Source organism: Lepisosteus oculatus, unplaced genomic scaffold, assembly GCF_040954835.1.
Source record: "Lepisosteus oculatus isolate fLepOcu1 unplaced genomic scaffold, fLepOcu1.hap2 HAP2_SCAFFOLD_70, whole genome shotgun sequence".
Lineage (NCBI taxonomy): Eukaryota > Metazoa > Chordata > Actinopteri > Semionotiformes > Lepisosteidae > Lepisosteus > Lepisosteus oculatus.
This window is the reverse complement of record NW_027168257.1, coordinates 127,080-148,592: the sequence shown is the minus strand read 5'-3', so window position 1 is coordinate 148,592 and position 21,513 is coordinate 127,080. Positions and strand designations below refer to the sequence as shown.

Here is a 21,513-nt window from a genome sequence, read left to right as displayed (position 1 = left end):
TGTATTTCTGCTGCTGAAAATAAGCAACGGTTTTCTCACAACGCCCTTTGTTCCCAACGGAGCCCTTGTCTGTCATGAAATTCTTCAAAACCTCAAGCTAGAAGAAGAAGACGACGACAAATATGAAGCGTTATAGCAACGACATGCCATGAGACGATCGATAACGATTTCCATAGGATCCCCGCGGTTGCCTGGCAACCGTCAGCTTTGCACAGTGGCAGTATCGTAGCCTGTGAGGTTTAGCCGAGGCGCGATTATTGCTAGTTGAAAACTTTTCCCAATACCCCGCTTCCGCCGGTTTGCAATACAATCGGCGAAAGCAATTTTTGACAGTCTCGTCAGAGACTGAGCAAGGTGTTTAAAGACAGATTTGGTCACGGTGATATCATGGTAGAAAGAAACGAGCTTGTTACGTGTCAACAGAAACGCTCTTTAGCTCTTTCAGCTTTATGCAGAGAACAGCGTCTGTCGAGATTACTTTTGAGTCAGCGCGAAACGCCGTGTGCTGTCAGTATGATTTCATATTGCTCGTAGCGGCGTCTGGCTTTTGTCTGTCAAACGTTAGGTTGCGCTTCTTCATGCTGCATCGTCGGCATGAGTGGAGCATTTTAAACGTCTGTACTTACTGCGCCCCATAAGAAATCGTTTGTCCCCATTCAAAAGAGATTGTGCGATGTCTTGCAGCGTTCGCAAAGCAAACCTTTGACAGTTTGAAAAGAGGAATTTATTCTGCTTCCTGTGCGTGCAGTAGTTACAAAGTTGAACGTCTTTACACGATCTGCTGCAGTTTTCAGTGGGTGGGCTTTGTCAAATGGCTTGGAAAAACGCACTGTGTTTCGGCTCGGGAAACATCATGAGCAGTGTCCTGCATGTTTTCTGTGTATAGCTGTCTTTTAACGCATACAGAATTCATTCGAAATCATTGATTTCTCCAATTAACAAGGGTCCCTTTTTGAACCTGCCAGAAGCATTCTTTCAATGTAACAGATTTACTCCGGGGAAGGGCAGCATGACATTGAGAGTAGCTCAAGCTTTCAGCACCTTTATCTGACTGCATGTATGCAGACACTGCTCAGAATCCCCTGTAAGATTCTCCTTCAATTCCGTTTTGCAGTGCTTTAGCTCTTTCAAAAGGCTTCGCTTTGCTAGTCACAATCCAAGGCTCATGACAGCATTTGAAAACATTCGCAACTGCGTTGGCCGGGAATTGAACCTGGGTTAACTGCTTTGAAGGCAGCTATGCGCAACACTGGCTCGCTCCAGAATAAATCTCACGTCGAGGGCATATTTTTTTCCATTTTACCGTGAGTCGGGCTCAGCTGCACAGAGGAGAGAGCAGAGCAAAGAGGTCACGGGGACAGGGGAGTCACACGCTAACGGTTTGAATACGCGGAAGATCACTGAGGGATCCACAGTATATGGACCCTCCGTGCGCCATCAGTCCGCACTCCGGACTCTGAATCCTGCCATCCGAGTTAAGATCTCGGCGGAACCTGAGGCGCAGTTCCTTCTTAAAACGTAATCTGGTGAGCATTTCTAGAATCGTACTTGTATAGATGCAGCCTTTAATGTGTTGCTAGGTTAAAATTGATGACTTCTTGTATTTCAGTAGGCAACTGCCCTCTTGATTTCGGATTTAATTTCTTTATTACAGGGGCACTTTTATGAAGACAGAGTCATGTTCAGGTACTTTGCTTGATGGAGGAAGCTCATTTCGGACTCTGTGATCTGCTCACCTGGAAAGGTCTGCTATACTACTACAAGAGAGAAGTAGAGTCTGGAAGAAGGGACAATTTTATGATGCTTTGGAAGATAATGTTTTTTTTTTCTTATACTGAAAATGAAAGGTAGTTGTTTCTATATGGACTCAGTCTTTGGAATTTGTATATATATATTTCAGTGATCCCTCAGCCATTCCTTCTGTATTGTAATTCAATTTCTCTTTTAAAATTCCTTCCCCACTTCTAGGACCTGCAGTTGCTGAACTCCACAATGGCTTCTATTGGAAAGTCTGTGACTGAGACCAAGTGTTCACTTTTTTATGAAACCATTATTTATTTAGGAGCAATGAGCAATTCTTATATAAATGCAATAAAATCATTATGCTCAAACTATGAGAGAGAAAATTAAGGATAATTTAAGAAATCAGTCTTAGCTTGTTTCTATACACAGATGGTATTATTTATTTTCAAAGGAAACCCGCGAGGATTCCCCTGGTGTGCAAGATGTGCCTGAATACTCTTGATCAGCTTCCTGCTCACTTGAAGAGGGTGTGTATGAAGCACGCCACGGCAGAAAACATCAGGATGGCCTCTCAACAGGCGAGGGAGGACATGATGAATCACCTGAAGAACGGGGTCATCGTGGATTACCACAGAATAGAGATCGTGTCTTGTGAGGCAAACAGGATAGTGGTTGTAAGACTGCTAGAGTCCTTGGGCCTTTTTGTACATGGGAAGCCTGAAGACACATTGGCAAGGTGAGATATTTTTAATCTGTAAGGCTTCTGTAGTTTCTTTTTGAAATCATTGTTACAACATATTATGTAAAAGCATGTTGAAAAGAATCTACCTGCATTCCAGCGGCCCTGAGCAAGAGGCCGCAGTCCAGGAGGAAGAGATGCCAGAGGCTGCTCTAGAAACTGAAACAGAAGCGGATAAGGAAGGGGAAGATGTGAGCTCTGAAGAACTCTATCAGCAGTAAGACTTTTTATTTTTCAGATGTATCTATTTTTTACTAAAATTCTAATTTGTCTTATAGGTATAAAATGTTTAAACCGGTGTTTTATATCCTTACAGGCCCTGAGTAGTTAAAAAGTATCAGCAGGCCGGAAGAGAGTGGCCCAAGCTGGACTCTATAGAAAGCACTCCCTGGATGCTCCTCTCCTGATTGGATTCAAACAGTACCTTACCAAGGATCTGGGAGTGGCAAATTATTCTCAGGAGGTATTTATTTTTTAAAGGCATTTAAAATTAAGCAATGGTATCTTCATTGTAAATGTTTTTATTTCTTAGCTTAAAATTCACCCATGTGAAATGATGTCAGCCATAAACATCATGACTCTATATTTCCTACCTGAATCTATTCTACTTAAATTATTACATTATACACAATTTGAGTTCATTTTAAAAAGTAAAAGGTAATGAAAGGAATGCATTTTCATAAGAAAGATAATACCGATATGCATGTGATAATCTTCCTTATATCATGTAGTGCATCATTTGGACACTTTGTGGGCTTCAAATACAAAGAAAACCATGTTCTATGGTACAAGATAAATACAAAACTTAAGCTTTTATTTTAATTAGATTTCTTTATAAAGCATAAGCAATCATTTATTACATCGCTTCTTGAATTAAATCTTTTGACAAGAGGTAAGACTTCTGTTACATTTAAACCCATGTTTAGCTGTGTTTTTTAGATTTAACTGAACCAATTTCTGTGTGTGATAATGTCCTTGAATTCTGACAACATCACACTAAATTACATGATATAAAACAGCTAATGTTTCTAGAGATAAAGTTTCTGAGATGCTTCTAATTACTTTTTCTTACCAGGGACAGTTTAATTCACCTTGTACAGTACTGTAAGACCAAGATACTTTTTTTAAAAGTTATTTAACATTTTATAGAACTTTGTCTACTATGGCAACATGATGTGCTTGGTGAAACTTGGAAAAATACTGCTTGGCCACTTATCTTAAGATAAAGATAGGATAAAGGTTTATCTTTTGCACCTACCTGACCCCCAGGGAAGGCCAATGCTTTCTAAGTTGATGGTTCCCTACAGTAGACTGTACTTTAATTTCAAAGGTAATGTATATTGACCCAAATCAGTTTTGGAATCCAATCTACTGACGAGATGGAGCACATCCTTTTTTCAGGATTTTAGCATCATACGTTTGGTATATTTAGTCCCTAATGCTGAAAGAAATGATCATAGAACATTTGGACACTTTGTGGGCTTGAAATACAAAGCAAATCATGTTCTATGGTACAAGATAAATACAAAACTTAAGCTTTTATTTTAATTAGATTTGTTTATAAAGCATAAGCAATCATTTATTACATTAATATATGTAAAAATAACATTTTAGCATCATACGTTTAGTATATTTAGTCCCTAATGCTGAAAGAAATGAGCATAGAACATGACATCTAACCTTACCTGCGGTGTTTTTAATCCCTATTGCTCAATGCACGGTGAAAGCATTCCATACATGTGTCTGACAATGAGGAATGGGCCCCTGAGACAGTCATTTGCCTGTTTCACAAATGATCGTATTTTACTAGAGATTCTGTTTGGGATTCAGATGTGCATTCGGACAGCAATCCCTTTCAAGAAATGATATGTTCTGGATGAGGTCAAAGGTGCTGGAACACTGTATCTAGGATGTGTTTGCAGAGACTGTGTGTCTCCTGCTTCAACGCAGTGATAAACAGATGTGCTCCTTTAATTTATTGGTACATGCCCAGGGCAGTAAGCAGTCTGAGGATTTATTTCCAGATGGCATAGAGCAGTGAAGCAGTGAAGTAGTGCAAAACACTGGATCATTATATTATTAGAATCTATTCTACTTAAATTATTACATTATACTCAATTTGAGTTCATTTTAAAAAGTAAAAGGTAATGAAAGGAATGCATTTTCATAAGAAAGATAATACCGATATGCATGTGATAATCTTCCTTATATCATGTAGTGCGTCATTTGGACACTTTGTGGGCTTGAAATACAAAGAAAATCATGTTCTATGGTACAAGATAAATACAAAACTTAAGCTTTTATTTTAATTAGATTTGTTTCTAAAGCATAAGCAATCATTTATTACATTAATATATGTGAAAATAACATTTTAGCATCATATGTTTAGTATATTTAGTCCCTAATGCCGAAAGAAATGATCATTTGTTTAACATGCACGGGTCTGTCTCAAAGGATGCAGTACTCCTGAAGGGTCTCAAACCCTACATTTCGGATGCCTAGCTGTATCCCTCACATGTGGCACCTCAGAATGACTTCTAACCTTACCTGTGGTGTATTCAGTCCCTATTGCTCAATGCACGGTGTACATACTGCATACATGTGTCTTGAGAATGAGGAATGGGCCCCTGAGACAGTCATTTGCCTGTTTCACAAACAGGGACCTGGATCTAGACCTGGCCCGTACAGGGCTCAAACCCGCGACCTTGGCGTTATTAGCACCACGCTCTAACCAACTGAGCTAACCAGCCTCACGACAGTGCTCCTCTCTGTGCTGCAAAAAATCAAACTCAGGGAATTTCTTTTGTCCTCCTTTGAATAGAAAGCCGTGTAATCAGTGTACGGGCTTTCTCGTGCAGTTTCATGGTTCTTGTAACCCAAATCCTACACTGGCCTGAAGTGCCCCCCCATTTCACAGCATTTTTCAGCTGATTTAAAATGTACCTAAAGGAGAAGCATTATTGAAGACCATCAATTACCAAGAGCTTTTGTCAAAGGTTTTGGTGGTCATTTTGAATGACCACAGAGCGCTGTGACCTCGGTTTTACATCTCATCCAAAAGACAGCGCCCTTTTACAACACAGCATCTCCGTCACTATACTGGGACATTGGGACCCGCACAGACCTCAGGGTGAGCGCCCCACCGCCGGCACCATTAACACCGCTTCCAGCTGGAAGCTTTGTTTTTCCCTGTAGCTCATCCTCATCCAGGTACTGACCTGGCTCACACCTGCTTAGCTTCAGTGGGTTTTCAGTTGCGAGTTGCAAGGGGATGCAAGTGATGGAGCCGCTCGCTGCAAAAGCCACTGCATTGGCCGGGAATCGAACCCGAGCCTCCCGCGTGGCAGGCGAGAATTCTACCACTGAACCACCAATGCTCAGTGCCTGGGCCTTCAAAAAAGATGCTTTTTTGGTGCTCTGTGCAAAACGCGTCGACATCTGCTTCCAGCTGCAAAATGCCATTTGCGGACGCTGAAGAACTTATTTCTAAGGCAGCGGGTACAAGCGATTGGGCGTTTTAAAACCACCAGGAACAGCAAAGAGGCGCGCTTCTTTGCTTGCGCCGAAACACACCGACTGGAGGCGGATAACGTAGTCGGCAGGATTCGAACCTGCGCGGGGAGACCCCAATGGATTTCTAGTCCATCGCCTTAACCACTCGGCCACGACTACAGCAAGCCCCACTGCCACTGCGTTCTTGCTACAATCTTACCTGGATCGCGAGGCGCCGGCGGAAGCCTATTTCAAAGTCGTTCTCCGTTTCAAAAAAACATTTCCAAAATACAAGCCTTGCAGACAGACACGCCTCAGAGGACTTAAGGGTGGCTTCATGTCGGAATGATAAAGTCTCCCCGTCCGGACATGAAAATGCCACTTTGTTACACACAAAAAAAGAATCAACAACAGAGAAATGCCCACAAGCATTTGAAAAGCCGCACCACGTCGCACTTGAAATAGCTCTTACATTAGTGGTAGACGCAGGAATCGCCTTTTTATTTACGCACTTACCAACGCGATGGAAAGCAAAACAAAGCAAAGCAGAGCAAAACAAAACGAACAAACGAAAACCTTGGGTATAACGCCGTTACGTGCCCAAGCGGTATTGTACATCATCTTAGCACTGCACCCCGGGGCGTACGGTATATGGGAACGAGCACACGCCACGAATCGTCTCGAATCACTCCCTACAGCTGTAAGGCGCCTTGAAGCGTGCACCCCCAACATTCTTCTTTGCGCATGTGTGAAAGGTAAACTGTTGAACAGACTCTGAACCAGCACTAAGGAAACTAATCCGATTAGACGTTACTTTGACTCATCTTTTTACGCTCAGTGCTGGATTGCTCAAACTCCAGCTAGGGTTAGGGTTAGCATTCCCACGCTACTTAGACACTTTGTTTACGCTCAGTGCTGGATTTTGGGAACTTCAGGATGAGTGGGAATTTTCTCCTATCTGTCAATTCTGTTTTGTTTTGGAGACTCTTGGCTGCCTATGTTGTACAGTGCAGCGTGAAGGAAACATTTTCCAAAACTGTGTCAGCTCAAAAGTTGTAAGAAAACCTCTCCAGCTGCTTTAACTCTCTTCATTTTTGTCATTTAATGTGACACTCGATGTATAACTGGAGCCTCACATATGCAAATGGTGAGGCTCCAGTTCGACACCCAGTTCGACACCACTTTACAGTATATGACAAAAGCATGGCAGACTGTGCCGGACCGGCAGATAACTTCCGCTTATTTTTACCATATTAAACATTGGAAATCCTCCCACTTGTATTTGTGACACTTGATTTTGGCTCCACCTAAGACACTCTTAAATCTTCAAACACTTTTCTCTTCTCCCGCAACACTCTTGTCTGTCGGCACTATGTGGCAGCGTTGCATGACAACCCCTCTCACCACGGAAAGGAACCTAACAGCTTTGGTAAGAGAGGAGAAAAGGACCTGGCCAGTACGGGACTCAAACCCGTGACCTTGGCGTTATTAGCACCACGCTCGAACCAACTGAGCTAACCGGCCTCACAACAGTGCTCCTCTCTGTGCTGCAAAAAATCGAACTCAGGGAATTTCTTTTGTCCTCCTTTGAATAGAAAGCCGTGTAATTCAGTGTACGGGCTTTCTCGTGCAGTTTCATGGTTCTTGTAACCCAAATCCTACACTGGCCTGAAGTGCCCCCCCATTTCACAGCATTTTTCAGCTGATTTAAAATGTACCTAAAGGAGAAGCATTATTGAAGACCATCAATTACCAAGAGCTTTTGTCAAAGGTTTTGGTGGTCATTTTGAATGACCACAGAGCGCTGTGACCTCGGTTTTACATCTCATCCAAAAGACAGCGCCCTTTTACAACACAGCATCTCCGTCACTATACTGGGGCATTGGGACCCGCACAGACCTCAGGGTGAGCGCCCCACCGCCGGCACCATTAACACCGCTTCCAGCTGGAAGCTTTGTTTTTCCCTGTAGCTCACCCTCATCCGGGTACTGACCTGGCTCACACCTGCTTAGCTTCAGTGGGTTTTTTGAGTTGCGAGTTGCAAGGGGATGCAAGTGACGGAGCCGCTCGCTGAAAAAGCCACTGCATTGCCCGGGAATCGAACCCAAGCCTCCCGTGTGGCAGGCGAGAATTCTACCACTGAACCACCAATGCTCAGTGCCTGGGCCTTCAAAAAAGACGCTTTTTTGGTGCTCTGTGCAAAACGCGTCGACATCTGCTTCCAGCTGCAAAATGCCATTTGCGGACGCTGAAGAACTTATTTCCAAGGCAGCGGGTACAAGCGATTGGGCGTTTTAAAACCACCAGGAACAGCAAAGAGGCGCGCTTCTTTGCTTGCGCCGAAACACACCGACTGGAGGCAGATAACGTAGTCGGCAGGATTCGAACCTGCGCGGGGAGACCCCAATGGATTTCTAGTCCATCGCCTTAACCACTCGGCCACGACTACAGCAAGCCCCACTGCCGCTGCATTCTTGCTACAATCTTACCTGGATCGCGAGGCGCCGGCGGAAGCCTATTTCAAAGTCGTTCTCCGTTTCAAACAAACATTTCCAAAATACAAGCCTTGCAGACAGACACGCCTCAGAGGACTTAAGGGTGGCTTCATGTCGGAATGATAAAGTCTCCCCGTCCGGACATGAAAATGCCACTTTGTTACACACAAAAAAAGAATCAACAACAGAGAAATGCCCACAAGCATTTGAAAAGCCGCACCACGTCGCACTTGAAATAGCTCTTACATTAGTGGTAGACGCAGGAATCGCCTTTTTATTTACGCTCTTACCAACGCGATGGAAAGCAAAACAAAGCAAAGCAGAGCAAAACAAAACGAACAAACGAAAACCTTGCGTATAACGCCGTTACGTGCCCAAGCGGTATTGTACATCATCCTAGCACTGCACCCCGGGGCATACGGTATATGGGAACGAGCACACGCCACGAATCGTCTCAAATCACTCCCTACAGCTGTAAGGCGCCTTGAAGCGTGCACCCCCAACATTCTTCTTTGCGCATGTGTGAAAGGTAAACTCTTGAGCAGACTCTGAACCAGCTCTAAGGAAACTAATCCGATTAGACGTTACTTTGACTCATCTTTTTACGCTCAGTGCTGGATTGCTCAAACTCCAGCTAGGGTTAGGGTTAGCATTCCCACGCTACTTAGACACTTTGTTTACGCTCAGTGCTGGATTTTGGGAACTTCAGGATGAGTGGGAATTTTCTCCTATCTGTCAATTCTGTTTTGTTTTGGAGACTCTTGGCTGCCTATGTTGTACAGTGCAGCGTGAAGGAAACATTTTCCAAAACTGTGTCAGCTCAAAAGTTGTAAGAAAACCTCTCCAGCTGCTTTAACTCTCTTCATTTTTGTCATTTAATGTGACACTCGATGTATAACTGGAGCCTCACATATGCAAATGGTGAGGCTCCAGTTCGACACCCAGTTCGACACCACTTTACAGTATATGACAAAAGCATGGCAGACTGTGCCGGACCGGCAGATAACTTCCGCTTATTTTTACCATATTAAACATAGGAAATCCTCCCACTTGTATTTGTGACACTTGATTTTGGCTCCACCTAAGACACTCTTAAATCTTCAAACACTTTTCTCTTCTCCCGCAACACTCTTGTCTGTCGGCACTATGTGGCAGCGTTGCATGACAACCCCTCTCACCACGGAAAGGAACCTAACAGCTTTGGTAAGAGAGGAGAAAAGGACCTTGCCAGTACGGGGCTCGAACCCGTGACCTTGGCGTTATTAGCACCACGCTCGAACCAACTGAGCTAACCAGCCTCACAACAGTGCTCCTCTCTGTGCTGCAAAAAATCGAACTCAGGGAATTTCTTTTGTCCTCCTTTGAATAGAAAGCCGTGTAATTCAGTGTACGGGCTTTCTCGTGCAGTTTCATGGTTCTTGTAACCCAAATCCTACACTGGCCTGAAGTGCCCCCCCATTTCACAGCATTTTTCAGCTGATTTAAAATGTACCTAAAGGAGAAGCATTATTGAAGACCATCAATTACCAAGAGCTTTTGTCAAAGGTTTTGGTGGTCATTTTGAATGACCACAGAGCGCTGTGACCTCGGTTTTACATCTCATCCAAAAGACAGCGCCCTTTTACAACACAGCATCTCCGTCACTATACTGGGGCATTGGGACCCGCACAGACCTCAGGGTGAGCGCCCCACCGCCGGCACCATTAACACCGCTTCCACCTGGAAGCTTTGTTTTCCCCTGTAGCTCACCCTCATCCGGGTACTGACCTGGCTCACACCTGCTTAGCTTCAGTGGGTTTTTTGAGTTGCGAGTTGCAAGGGGATGCAAGTGATGGAGCCGCTCGCTGCAAAAGCCACTGCGTTGGCCGGGAATCGAACCCGAGCCTCCCGCGTGGCAGGCGAGAATTCTACCACTGAACCACCAATGCTCAGTGCCTGGGCCTTCAAAAAAGACGCTTTTTTGGTGCTCTGTGCAAAACGCGTCGACATCTGCTTCCAGCTGCAAAATGCCATTCGCGGACGCTGAAGAACTTATTTCCAAGGCAGCGGGTACAAGCGATTGGGCGTTTTAAAACCACCAGGAACAGCAAAGAGGCGCGCTTCTTTGCTTGCGCCGAAACACACCGACTGTAGCGGATAACGTAGTCGGCAGGATTCGAACCTGCGCGAGGAGACCCCAATGGATTTCTAGTCCATCGCCTTAACCACTCGGCCACGACTACAGCAAGCCCCACTGCCGCTGCGTTCTTGCTATAATCTTACCTGGATCGCGAGGCGCCGGCGGAAGCCTATTTCAAAGTCGTTCTCCGTTTCAAACAAACATTTCCAAAATACAAGCCTTGCAGACAGACACGCCTCAGAGGACTTAAGGGTGGCTTCATGTCGGAATGATAAAGTCTCCCCGTCCGGACATGAAAATGCCACTTTGTTACACACAAAAAAAGAATCAACAACAGAGAAATGCCCACAAGCATTTGAAAAGCCGCACCACGTCGCACTTGAAATAGCTCTTACATTAGTGGTAGACGCAGGAATCGCCTTTTTATTTACGCTCTTACCAATGCGATGGAAAGCAAAACAAAGCAAAGCAGAGCAAAACAAAACGAACAAACGAAAACCTTGCGTATAACGCCGTTACGTGCCCAAGCGGTATTGTACATCATCCTAGCACTGCACCCCGGGGCGTACGGTATATGGGAACGAGCACACGCCACGAATCGTCTCGAATCACTCCCTACAGCTGTAAGGCGCCTTGAAGCGTGCACCCCCAACATTCTTCTTTGCGCATGTGTGAAAGGTAAACTGTTGAACAGACTCTGAACCAGCACTAAGGAAACTAATCCGATTAGACGTTACTTTGACTCATCTTTTTACGCTCAGTGCTGGATTGCTCAAACTCCAGCTAGGGTTAGGGTTAGCATTCCCACGCTACTTAGACACTTTGTTTACGCTCAGTGCTGGATTTTGGGAACTTCAGGATGAGTGGGAATTTTCTCCTATCTGTCAATTCTGTTTTGTTTTGGAGACTCTTGGCTGCCTATGTTGTACAGTGCAGCGTGAAGGAAACATTTTCCAAAACTGTGTCAGCTCAAAAGTTGTAAGAAAACCTCTCCAGCTGCTTTAACTCTCTTCATTTTTGTCATTTAATGTGACACTCGACGTATAACTGGAGCCTTCCCATATGCAAATGGTGAGGCTCCAGTTCGACACCCAGTTCGACACCACTTTACAGTATATGACAAAAGCATGGCAGACTGTGCCGGACCGGCAGATAACTTCCGCTTATTTTTACCATATTAAACATTGGAAATCCTCCCACTTGTATTTGTGACACTTGATTTTGGCTCCACCTAAGACACTCTTAAATCTTCAAACACTTTTCTCTTCTCCCGCAACACTCTTGTCTGTCGGCACTATGTGGCAGCGTTGCATGACAACCCCTCTCACCACGGAAAGGAACCTAACAGCTTTGGTAAGAGAGGAGAAAAGGACCTGGCCAGTACGGGGTTCGAACCCGTGACCTTGGCGTTATTAGCACCACACTCGAACCAACTGAGCTAACCGGCCTCACAACAGTGCTCCTCTCTGTGCTGCAAAAAATCGAACTCAGGGAATTTCTTTTGTCCTCCTTTGAATAGAAAGCCGTGTAATTCAGTGTACGGGCTTTCTCGTGCAGTTTCATGGTTCTTGTAACCCAAATCCTACACTGGCCTGAAGTGCCCCCCCATTTCACAGCATTTTTCAGCTGATTTAAAATGTACCTAAAGGAGAAGCATTATTGAAGACCATCAATTACCAAGAGCTTTTGTCAAAGGTTTTGGTGGTCATTTTGAATGACCACAGAGCGCTGTGACCTCGGTTTTACATCTCATCCAAAAGACAGCGCCCTTTTACAACACAGCATCTCCGTCACTATACTGGGGCATTGGGACCCGCACAGACCTCAGGGTGAGCGCCCCACCGCCCGCACCATTAACACCGCTTCCAGCTGGAAGCTTTGTTTTCCCCTGTAGCTCACCCTCATCCGGGTACTGACCTGGCTCACACCTGCTTAGCTTCAGTGGGTTTTTTGAGTTGCGAGTTGCAAGGGGATGCAAGTGATGGAGCCGCTCGCTGCAAAAGCCACTGCATTGGCCGGGAATCGAACCCGAGCCTCCCGCGTGGCAGGCGAGAATTCTACCACTGAACCACCAATGCTCAGTGCCTGGGCCTTTAAAAAAGACGGTTTTTTGGTGCTCTGTGCAAAACGCGTCGACATCTGCTTCCAGCTGCAAAATGCCATTCACGGACGCTGAAGAACTTATTTCCGAGGCAGCGGGTACAAGCGATTGTGCGTTTTAAAACCACCAGGAACAGCAAAGAGGCGCGTTTCTTTGCTTGCGCCGAAACACACCGACTGGAGGCGGACAACGTAGTCGGCAGGATTCGAACCTGCGCGGGGAGACCCCAATGGATTTCTAATCCATCGCCTTAACCACTCGGCCACGACTACAACAAGCCCCACTGCCGCTGCGTTCTTGCTACAATCTTACCTGGATCGCGAGGCGCCGGCGGAAGCCTATTTCAAAGTCGTTCTCCGTTTCAAAAAAACATTTCCAAAATACAAGCCTTGCAGACAGACACGCCTCAGAGGACTTAAGGGTGGCTTCATGTCGGAATGATAAAGTCTCCCCGTCCGGACATGAAAATGCCACTTTGTTACACACAAAAAAAGAATCAACAACAGAGAAATGCCCACAAGCATTTGAAAAGCCGCACCACGTCGCACTTGAAATAGCTCAAACATTAGTGGTAGACGCAGGAATCGCCTTTTTATTTACGCTCTTACCAACGCGATGGAAAGCAAAACAAAGCAAAGCAGAGCAAAACAAAACGAACAAACGAAAACCCTCACGTCCCGCACTTGCGTATAACGCCGTTACTTGCCCAAGCGGTATTATACGTCATCCTAGCACTGCACCCCGGGGTGTACAGTATATGGGAACGAGCACACGCCACGAATCGTCTCGAATCACTCCCCACAGCTGTAAGGCGCCTTGAAGCGTGCACCCCCAACATTCTTCTTTGCGCGTCTGTGAAAGGTAAACTCTTGAGCAAACTCTAAACCAGCTCTAAGGAAACTAATCCGATTAGACGTTACTTTGACTCATCCTTTAAGGGACCTTTGTTAATTGGAGAAATCAATGATTTCGAATGAATTCTGTATGCGTTAAAAGACAGCTATACACAGAAAACATGCAGGACACTGCTCATGATGTTTCCCGAGCCGAAACACAGTGCGTTTTTCCAAGCCATCTGACAAAGCCCGCCCACTGAAAACTGCAGCAGATCGTGTAAAGACGTTCAACTTTGTAACTACTGCACGCACAGGAAGCAGAATAAATTCCTCTTTTCAAACTGTCAAAGGTTTGCTTTGCGAACGCTGCAGGACATCGCACAATCTCTTTTGAACGGGGACAAACGATTTCTTATGAGGCGCACTAAGTACAGACGTTTAAAAAGCTCCACTCATGCCGACCATGCAGCATGAAGAAGCGCAACCTAACGTTTGCATTCCTAGCACTGTTGCAACCTAGCACTGTTGCATTCCACGCATCAGTAGCTAAGAGAATATCATTTAAGGCTCTTGTTAATGCTGTTTCAGAAACCAGACTGAAATTTCTCAAGTATATTATTTGAATCCAGATACGATTGACGTTGGGCAACAACTATTCTCTCAAAACTTTTAGATTGAAATGGGACCTTTGAGACAGGCCTGTAGTTGTTAAGAACTTGTGGATCCAAATTTGACTTCTTAAGGAGCGGTCTAACAACCGCTACCTTAAATTGATCAGGTACAACGCCTGACGCAAGCGATGCATTCATCATACTAATTATAGGTCCTGCCAGTCCTTCGAGGGAATCTTTGACTAGCTGAGTGGGTATGGGATCTAGCGAACAGGTGGTTGACTTTGTCTTACGTCTGTGTCCATGAGTCCACCATAAGAAGAAATCTGAACAGAAATCTGAGTGGTGATCATGCGAGGTCACCACGGAGGAAACCACTGCTCTCCCCCCAAAAAAAACCACCACTGCCCCTCTCAAGTTTGCTATAGACCACATGGATGTTCCACAGCAACTCCTGGAACAATGTTCTGTGGACAGACGTGACAAAAGTTGAACTTGTTGGTAAATGTGCACAGCGTTATGTTTGGAGATAACAAAACACTGCATACCAACTCCAAAACCTCATCCCACCTGGGAAGCATGGCGGAGGCTGTACGGCTTGCAATCATCGAGGGACCGATGAATTCCAAGATGTATCAGGAAATTCTACAGCAGAATGTCAGGGTGTCTGCCTGTGATCTAAAACTCGAAAGACGCTGGGTCATGCAGCATGACAAAAACAAAGGAGTACATCAACAACAGAGTGGCTGAAACAGAAGAAATTCCATATTTTGGGATGGCCAAGTAAGAGTCCTGACCCCAATCCCATTGAAGTGCTGTGGCGTGATCTGAAGCAGGCCGTTCAGCGCAAGACATCCCAAAAATATACATGAACTGAAACAGTTTTGCATAGAGGAATAGGCCAAAATACTTCCTAACCGCTGCTCAGGTCTGACCAGCCGCTACAGAAAGTGGGGATTGAGGTTTTTGTCATAAAGGAGGTTCCACTAGCTCCTTAATATAAGGGTTCACATACTTTTTCCATCAATGACCTTGATTGTTTAAACCATTTGGTCAATAAAGAAACAGCAATGTCAAATGTTGGGCGTGTGTTGTTTGTGAAATCAGACTCTCTTTATTAATTATTATGACTTAGATAAAGATAAGATCACATGTTAGGAGCCATTCATGCAGAAATCCACATCATTCCGAAGGGCTGTTTACAAAAGTTTTTCTCCCAACTGTATGTGAGAGAAAAGCAGAGACGCTCACTGAGTAAGGTGGGGTTGTAGCTTTGCAAATCACAAGGACATTTGTACGCTCAAAATGGGACAGGAGCACCCCAGATGGGACTCAAACCCACAATCGCTGTTTTAGGAGGCCAGTGTCTTAGCCATTAGGCCACTGGGGCACACTGGGGAGGGTCAATCACGCTGATGAGAGCCAGTTTTTTTTTCCTTTGCTTTTTCAAAGGGATCCCCAAAATTAGGGAAGTTAGGCAGCAGAAGGTTTACTGTGACCTGAGAAGGACCGGCATCCAATCACGGTGGTACACACACACACGCTCTCACTCATCTGAGCTACACGGCTACCAAGATGATCTCAGGTGCGCCGAGCTGGTACGGAACATATTGAACTGATCGACGACGAATTGTCTCTCAGACAGGCTTTTCACCTCTGAGCTCCCTGACTGACAGTGATCAGCTAGGTAGTGAAACAGTCAGCTGCTTCTAAGCCTTAAACAGCTGCATCTCGGCGCTTCCACGGAGAGATGATTTGAAAGCCGAACATCGCCTATTGGGAACACCTTTCTATCACTAGTTTAAGAGACTCTTAAGGTCTTGCAGAGGTGCCTGTCTAATAGCATGTGCTTTGCAAGCTATAGGTGTTTAGGCTGAGGCAGAATGCCTGTTAACAAAATGTTTTTCTAAAGGGGCCTCGCACTCTTTTCCAAGCAATGGTCACCATCCCCACCGAGTGTCACAATGTAGTCATGTCCTAGGACATCACCTGTTAGTCTCCATTTGTCTGCCACCAACACTTTAGGTTACGGAGTCACAACCGCACCCCGGAGACCAGAGGAGCCATTGGCGTTCTGGCGGCGCAGATTGGGCTGAAGGTGGGACGCTTGAATCTCGCTGTTGGAGGCCGTCTGAAACTGACCCAAGCCTTTCCCTTGAATTAAATGTAAATAAGAAATGAACCCCAGATGCACATGGAATCAATCACGTGTTTCCTTTGAGCCGTTTCAGAGACTGCTCCAGAGTTTACCTTGCACAGATGCGCAAAGATTAATGATGGGGGTGCACGCTTCCAGGCGTCTTACAACTGTAGGGACTGTTTAGAGACAATTCGTAGATTGTTCTCATTTCCCTCTATTCCCCGTGTTGCAGTGGTAGGATGACGTAAATTCCTGCTTCGACACGTAACGGCATTATAATCAAGTGCAGGAGCTGAGGGCTTTAGTTTTGTTTCGTTTTCCATGGCGTTCGTAAGCGCGCAAATCAAAGGCAATTCCTGCGTCTAACACGAATGTAAATGCTTTGGAAAGTGCAGTGTGGTGCAGCTTGTAAAATCCTTTTCCACATTTGTGGTTTGTTGATGTTTTTTCTGTCTGCCAAAGTTGCATTTTGACATCCGGACTGGGGGACTTCATCATTTGAACGTGAAGCCAGCCTTAAACCCTCTGAGGCATGTCTGTCTGCCGGCACGAATCTTGTGAAAGGTATTTTTTTTTTTAACGGAGAGCGACTTTAAAAAGGTTTCCGCAGCGACTTCGCACTCCGTGTTAGATTATAGGAGGAATGCGGCGGCAGCGAGCTCGCTTTTGTCATGGCCGAGTGGTTAAGGCGATGGACTCGAAATGCGTTGGGGCTTCCCCGCGCAGGTTCGGAACTTGCCGACTCCGGCGTCTGCCGCACGTCGCCTTGTGCCTGCGCGGCAAAGGCAAAGTGCCGCTTCTCCTTTCCCGGTACTATAAAAATGCTAAATCGCTTGGACCCGCTGCCATGGAAAGCAGTTCTTCAGATTACCACACATTCTGCGTTCGCACCTCTGGTGCTCTACTTATGCCTTTGAAAACCTAATGAATAAAGCTGAAAGAACCGACACGATATGTAGGTGCTCGTAAAGCACGCATTAAAGATCTGTTAACAGCAAGGGTTTCAGTGGGTTAACTGAGGAGAAGGCGTGATCGCTAATTGTTGACTTTTTATTTGGTGTTAGAAACACTCTTACTGTGCATGATGTGCAACAAATGTAGCCACAGAAATTGCATCACGCTTTCATGTATGCTATTGCAGACACCAACGTTGCCTAGCTAGAAAACCGAAATAGCCGTGGGTTTGCTTGTTGGTCTGAAGGATCTCTCTTCGAATCTCTATCATTTGTCAATGGAAGTAAAAGGCGCTGCAATCTCATACGTTCAGAATCAAACCCGCAGCTGTTGTTCGACTTTATTTCTTGACTAATTACAACTGAGTGTCGCATGAGCAGTTACGTAAACTTGTCTGGTATATTTGAACACAAATGCCGTTCTTCAATTAAAACTAACAGTACATTGTCAGGGACATTCAGTTCTATACAAACAAGAGACAGACAAGAGAATATTTCTACCTTTCATGTGGACTACGTGTTGACTTACTGATCGGAATAATTGAAAAGTTCGGGTTCATAGCCGATGCAGTGCGTGCTAATTAGAACAACAGCAACGCTGAGCTCTCAGCACCGTACTGAGCCCAGGTGTTTTTCTAAAGCTGTCAGGTGCAGTTCATTTACATGAAGGAAATCTCTTACTGGGTACGATTACAATACAGTAAGTAGCACAGGCTACTTAGGGAGTAGCCTGATGCGTTTAAAAACGACCCGAGCCAGGCAGAAGTCGAACCTACAATCTCCTGATCCGTAGTCAGACGTGTTATCCATTGCACCACTGACCCTGGTGCAACACTGCAGGACTGCAACCCGGTGAGCTCAGCACTGCAACTAGTAAAATACCCCCGGTCCATTCTTTTCCAAAAGTGAGAAACACCTGTTTTCTACATTTTGTCTGTTTTAAAACCATATCTCTTTAAACCAAACCAAGAGTTTGTCTTTTGCTCTGATATTCTGATTCATTTCGATTTCAAAGAAAAAAAAAACTACCTTCCAAAGCATCATAAAATTGTCCCTTCTTCCAGACTCTACTTCTCTCTTGTAGTAGTACAGCAGACCTTTCCAGGTGAGCAGATCACAGAGTCCGAAATGAGCTTCCTCCATCAAGCAAAGTACCTGAACATGACTCTGTCATCATAAAAGCGCCCCTGTAATAAAGAAATTCAATCTGAAATCAAGAGGGCAGTTGCCTACTGAAATACAAGAAGTCATCAATTTTAACCTAGCAACACATTAAAGGCTGCATCTATACAAGTACGATTCTAGAAATGCTCACCAGATTACGTTTTAAGAAGGAACTGCGGTTCAGGTTCTGCCGAGATCTTAACTCGGATGGCAGGATTCAGAGTCCGGAGTGCGGACTGATTGCGCACGGAGGGTCCATATACTGTGGATCCCTCAGTGATCTTCCGCGTATTCAAACCGCCAGCGTGTGACTCCCCTGTCCCCGTGACCTCATTGCTCTGCTCTCTCCTCTGTGCAGCCGAGCCCGATTCACGGTAAAGTGAAAAAAAAATATGCCCTCAACGTGAGATTTACTCTGGAGCGAGGATAGATGTTACCTTTTTATCATTGAACAGGATGTATGTGATGTGGCGACTAGGTTCAATTTTGTATCCTCTTTAAAAGATTAAGGACTGGGGTGAGCGTGATTTACCACCCTTTCAGCTAAGAACCCGACGTGCGCATCGTTTAAGCTGCATAGACTCGGTCGTTTAACTCTTCTCCATTAGCAGGGTTAAGGTTAAAGAAAAAAAACATTGCTGACTTCTTTTTTTTTTGCCAGCTGCTAGCGCTGATTAGCAAGGTTTGTATTTCATGTTTTGCAAGTTGCATCCATTTTAAGAAAAACAAGTCGTGTTAAAGACAGGAAATGAATACTTGCATTTAATTAAGTCTAGCCATAGGCAGTTATCCACTGGGATTCAGACCCAGGGTCTCCTGTTTACTAGACAGGCACTTTAACCAACTAAGCCACAGCGCCCCGGGAGTGCTGTCCTTTTGCAGCCACTTGGACACACCACTCAGACACATCTGCATTCGGTGTGTGCTCCGCCTGCTCGCTGAGCAAGTTGCCACCTTTACATACAATAGCAACATCGACACCAAGAGAAAGGATGACAAATGGCTTTTATCTGGAACTTTTCATGTCCAAGGAGCTCAATGTGCTTTCTGTGTACAACAGGGCCACTGAACTCCACGCTGGCCACTGAACCACAGCAGTGGCTTGCTGGCTTGACATCTCCCAAGGAAAATGTTGAAATCGCATGTGGAACAGGAAAATGACCCTCGAGTACGAGGGAAAAAAAAGAAAAAGATCATCTGGAGCGCGCCAACCCAGTTGGGACAGCCCAGTTTTGTTGATGAGGTGGCCGAGTGGTTAAGGCGATGGATTGCTAGTCCATTGTGCTTTGCACGCATGGGTTCAAATCCCATCCTTGTTGGTTTCCATGTCTGTTTCCATTCTGTTTTTGATCCCTATTGCTCAATGCACAGTGAAAGCATTGCATACATGTGTCTGACAATGAGAAATGGGCCCCTGAGACAGTCATTTGCCTGTTTCACAAATGATCGTATTTTACTAGAGATTCTGTTTGGGATTCAGATGTGCATTCGGACAGCAATCCCTTTCAAGAAATGATACGTTCTGGATGAGGTCAAAGGTGCATCATTTGGACACTTTGTGGGCTTGAAATACAAAGAAAATCATGTTCTATGGTACAAGATAAATACAAAACTTAAGCTTTTATTATAATTAGATTTGTTTATAAAGCATAAGCAATCATTTATTACATTAATATATGTAAAAATAACATTTTAGCATCATACGTTTAGTATATTTAGTCCCTAATGCTGAAAGAAATGATCATAGAACATGACTTCTAACCTTACCTGCTGTGTTTTTGATCCCTATTGCTCAATGCACAGTGAAAGCATTGCATACATGTGTCTGACAATGAGAAATGGGCCCCTGAGACAGTCATTTGCCTGTTTCACAAATGATCGTATTTTACTAGAGATTCTGTTTGGGATTCAGATGTGCATTCGGACAGCAATCCCTTTCAAGAAATGATACGTTCTGGATGAGGTCAAAGGTGCTGGAACACTGTATTTAGGATGTGTTTGCAGTTATTCTGTGTTTCTAGCTTCAACCCAGTGATATATATATATATGCTCACTGATTTTTTGGTACATGCCCAGGGCAATAATCATTATGAGGATTTATTTCCATATGTGCTAGAGGTAGTGTTGTGAAATTCTTCAACACACTGGATCGCAGGTTTAAACCTGCACTCTTACTCCTTAAATACCAACAAATGCAGATATGTGGCAATCATATTGTAGCGGACACTCATTTGCCTGTTTCACAAATGATCATATTTTACTAGAGATTCTGTTTGGGATACGGATGTGCATTCTGACAACAATCTCTTTCAAAAAATGATTTTACCTTATCGCAGCTTTGCCCCTCTTGCCTCTTTGGAAAATATCTCCATCTTGTGGTCGTTGTTGGTAATGTTTAGACAATATCTCCATCTTGTGGTCGTTGTTGGTAATGTCAAGACAATATCTCCATCATGTGGTCGTTGTTGGTAATGTCTTCTTATGCCCTTTTTTATTTCAATTCTTTATTAGTTGATTCTAGAATCTCTACAATAGAGCTGAAAATATCAGTTTTGTAGCAGACAATATGACATTAGTTATAGTCCAAATAAGACTTTATTACCCTGTTTGTAACATAACAAATTAAAATTGATTAAAACTAAGTTTGGAACACCAGGGAACATAAAAAATGATTTTTAGGAAAACCATGAGGTTCTCTGTGTCCGATGCCTGCAAGGGGAGAAAGCTAGAATCCTTTGCTTTTTCAAAATTTGAAAATAAACATCATATAACAACAGCTTTCATTCCTAGGAGTGAAAAATAACCATTTTTGAAGACATATTAGTTTCTAAAACACTACAATAAAGTTAAAAACATCCGTTTTATATTACTTTTAGTATTTTTAGTGAAATTAGTCATTTATTGCACTATTTTTAATATAATCTCTAATTAAAAGTGAATAGAATTAAGTTTGGAGCAACAAGGAACACAAAAAAAAAAGATTTTAAGGAAAAAAATGATGTCTTCTGTGCCAGGTGCCTGCAAGGGGAGAAAGCTAGAATCCTACCCAGGCTCCTGGAGTTCTGTCCTGGCTAAAGGAGGGTGAATCCATCCCCTTCAAAGCTCCATGAAAAAATGATC

At 44.3% G+C, this 21,513-nt stretch overlaps 9 non-coding genes across 9 annotated transcripts; 1 reads left to right on the top strand and 8 right to left on the bottom strand.

Annotated features, from left to right (window-relative positions):
- Nucleotides 1–203: 203 nt before the first annotated feature.
- LOC138233665 (U4 spliceosomal RNA) lies at nucleotides 204–345 on the top strand. The gene has a single exon (XR_011187595.1). It is a non-coding gene; the product is annotated as a U4 spliceosomal RNA (small nuclear RNA).
- A 5,443-nt stretch (nucleotides 346–5,788) lies between these two features.
- trnag-gcc (transfer RNA glycine (anticodon GCC)) lies at nucleotides 5,789–5,859 on the bottom strand. The gene has a single exon. It is a non-coding gene; the product is annotated as a tRNA-Gly (tRNA).
- Nucleotides 5,860–6,072: 213 nt separating this feature from the next.
- Nucleotides 6,073–6,154, bottom strand: trnas-aga (transfer RNA serine (anticodon AGA)). The gene has a single exon. It is a non-coding gene; the product is annotated as a tRNA-Ser (tRNA).
- A 1,270-nt stretch (nucleotides 6,155–7,424) lies between these two features.
- On the bottom strand, nucleotides 7,425–7,498 carry trnai-aau (transfer RNA isoleucine (anticodon AAU)). Its single transcript has one exon. It is a non-coding gene; the product is annotated as a tRNA-Ile (tRNA).
- Nucleotides 7,499–8,341: 843 nt separating this feature from the next.
- trnas-aga (transfer RNA serine (anticodon AGA)) lies at nucleotides 8,342–8,423 on the bottom strand. The gene has a single exon. It is a non-coding gene; the product is annotated as a tRNA-Ser (tRNA).
- A 2,186-nt stretch (nucleotides 8,424–10,609) lies between these two features.
- trnas-aga (transfer RNA serine (anticodon AGA)) lies at nucleotides 10,610–10,691 on the bottom strand. The gene has a single exon. It is a non-coding gene; the product is annotated as a tRNA-Ser (tRNA).
- Nucleotides 10,692–11,962: 1,271 nt separating this feature from the next.
- trnai-aau (transfer RNA isoleucine (anticodon AAU)) lies at nucleotides 11,963–12,036 on the bottom strand. The gene has a single exon. It is a non-coding gene; the product is annotated as a tRNA-Ile (tRNA).
- A 559-nt stretch (nucleotides 12,037–12,595) lies between these two features.
- Nucleotides 12,596–12,666, bottom strand: trnag-gcc (transfer RNA glycine (anticodon GCC)). Its single transcript has one exon. It is a non-coding gene; the product is annotated as a tRNA-Gly (tRNA).
- Nucleotides 12,667–12,879: 213 nt separating this feature from the next.
- Nucleotides 12,880–12,961, bottom strand: trnas-aga (transfer RNA serine (anticodon AGA)). Its single transcript has one exon. It is a non-coding gene; the product is annotated as a tRNA-Ser (tRNA).
- Nucleotides 12,962–21,513: the final 8,552 nt, after the last annotated feature.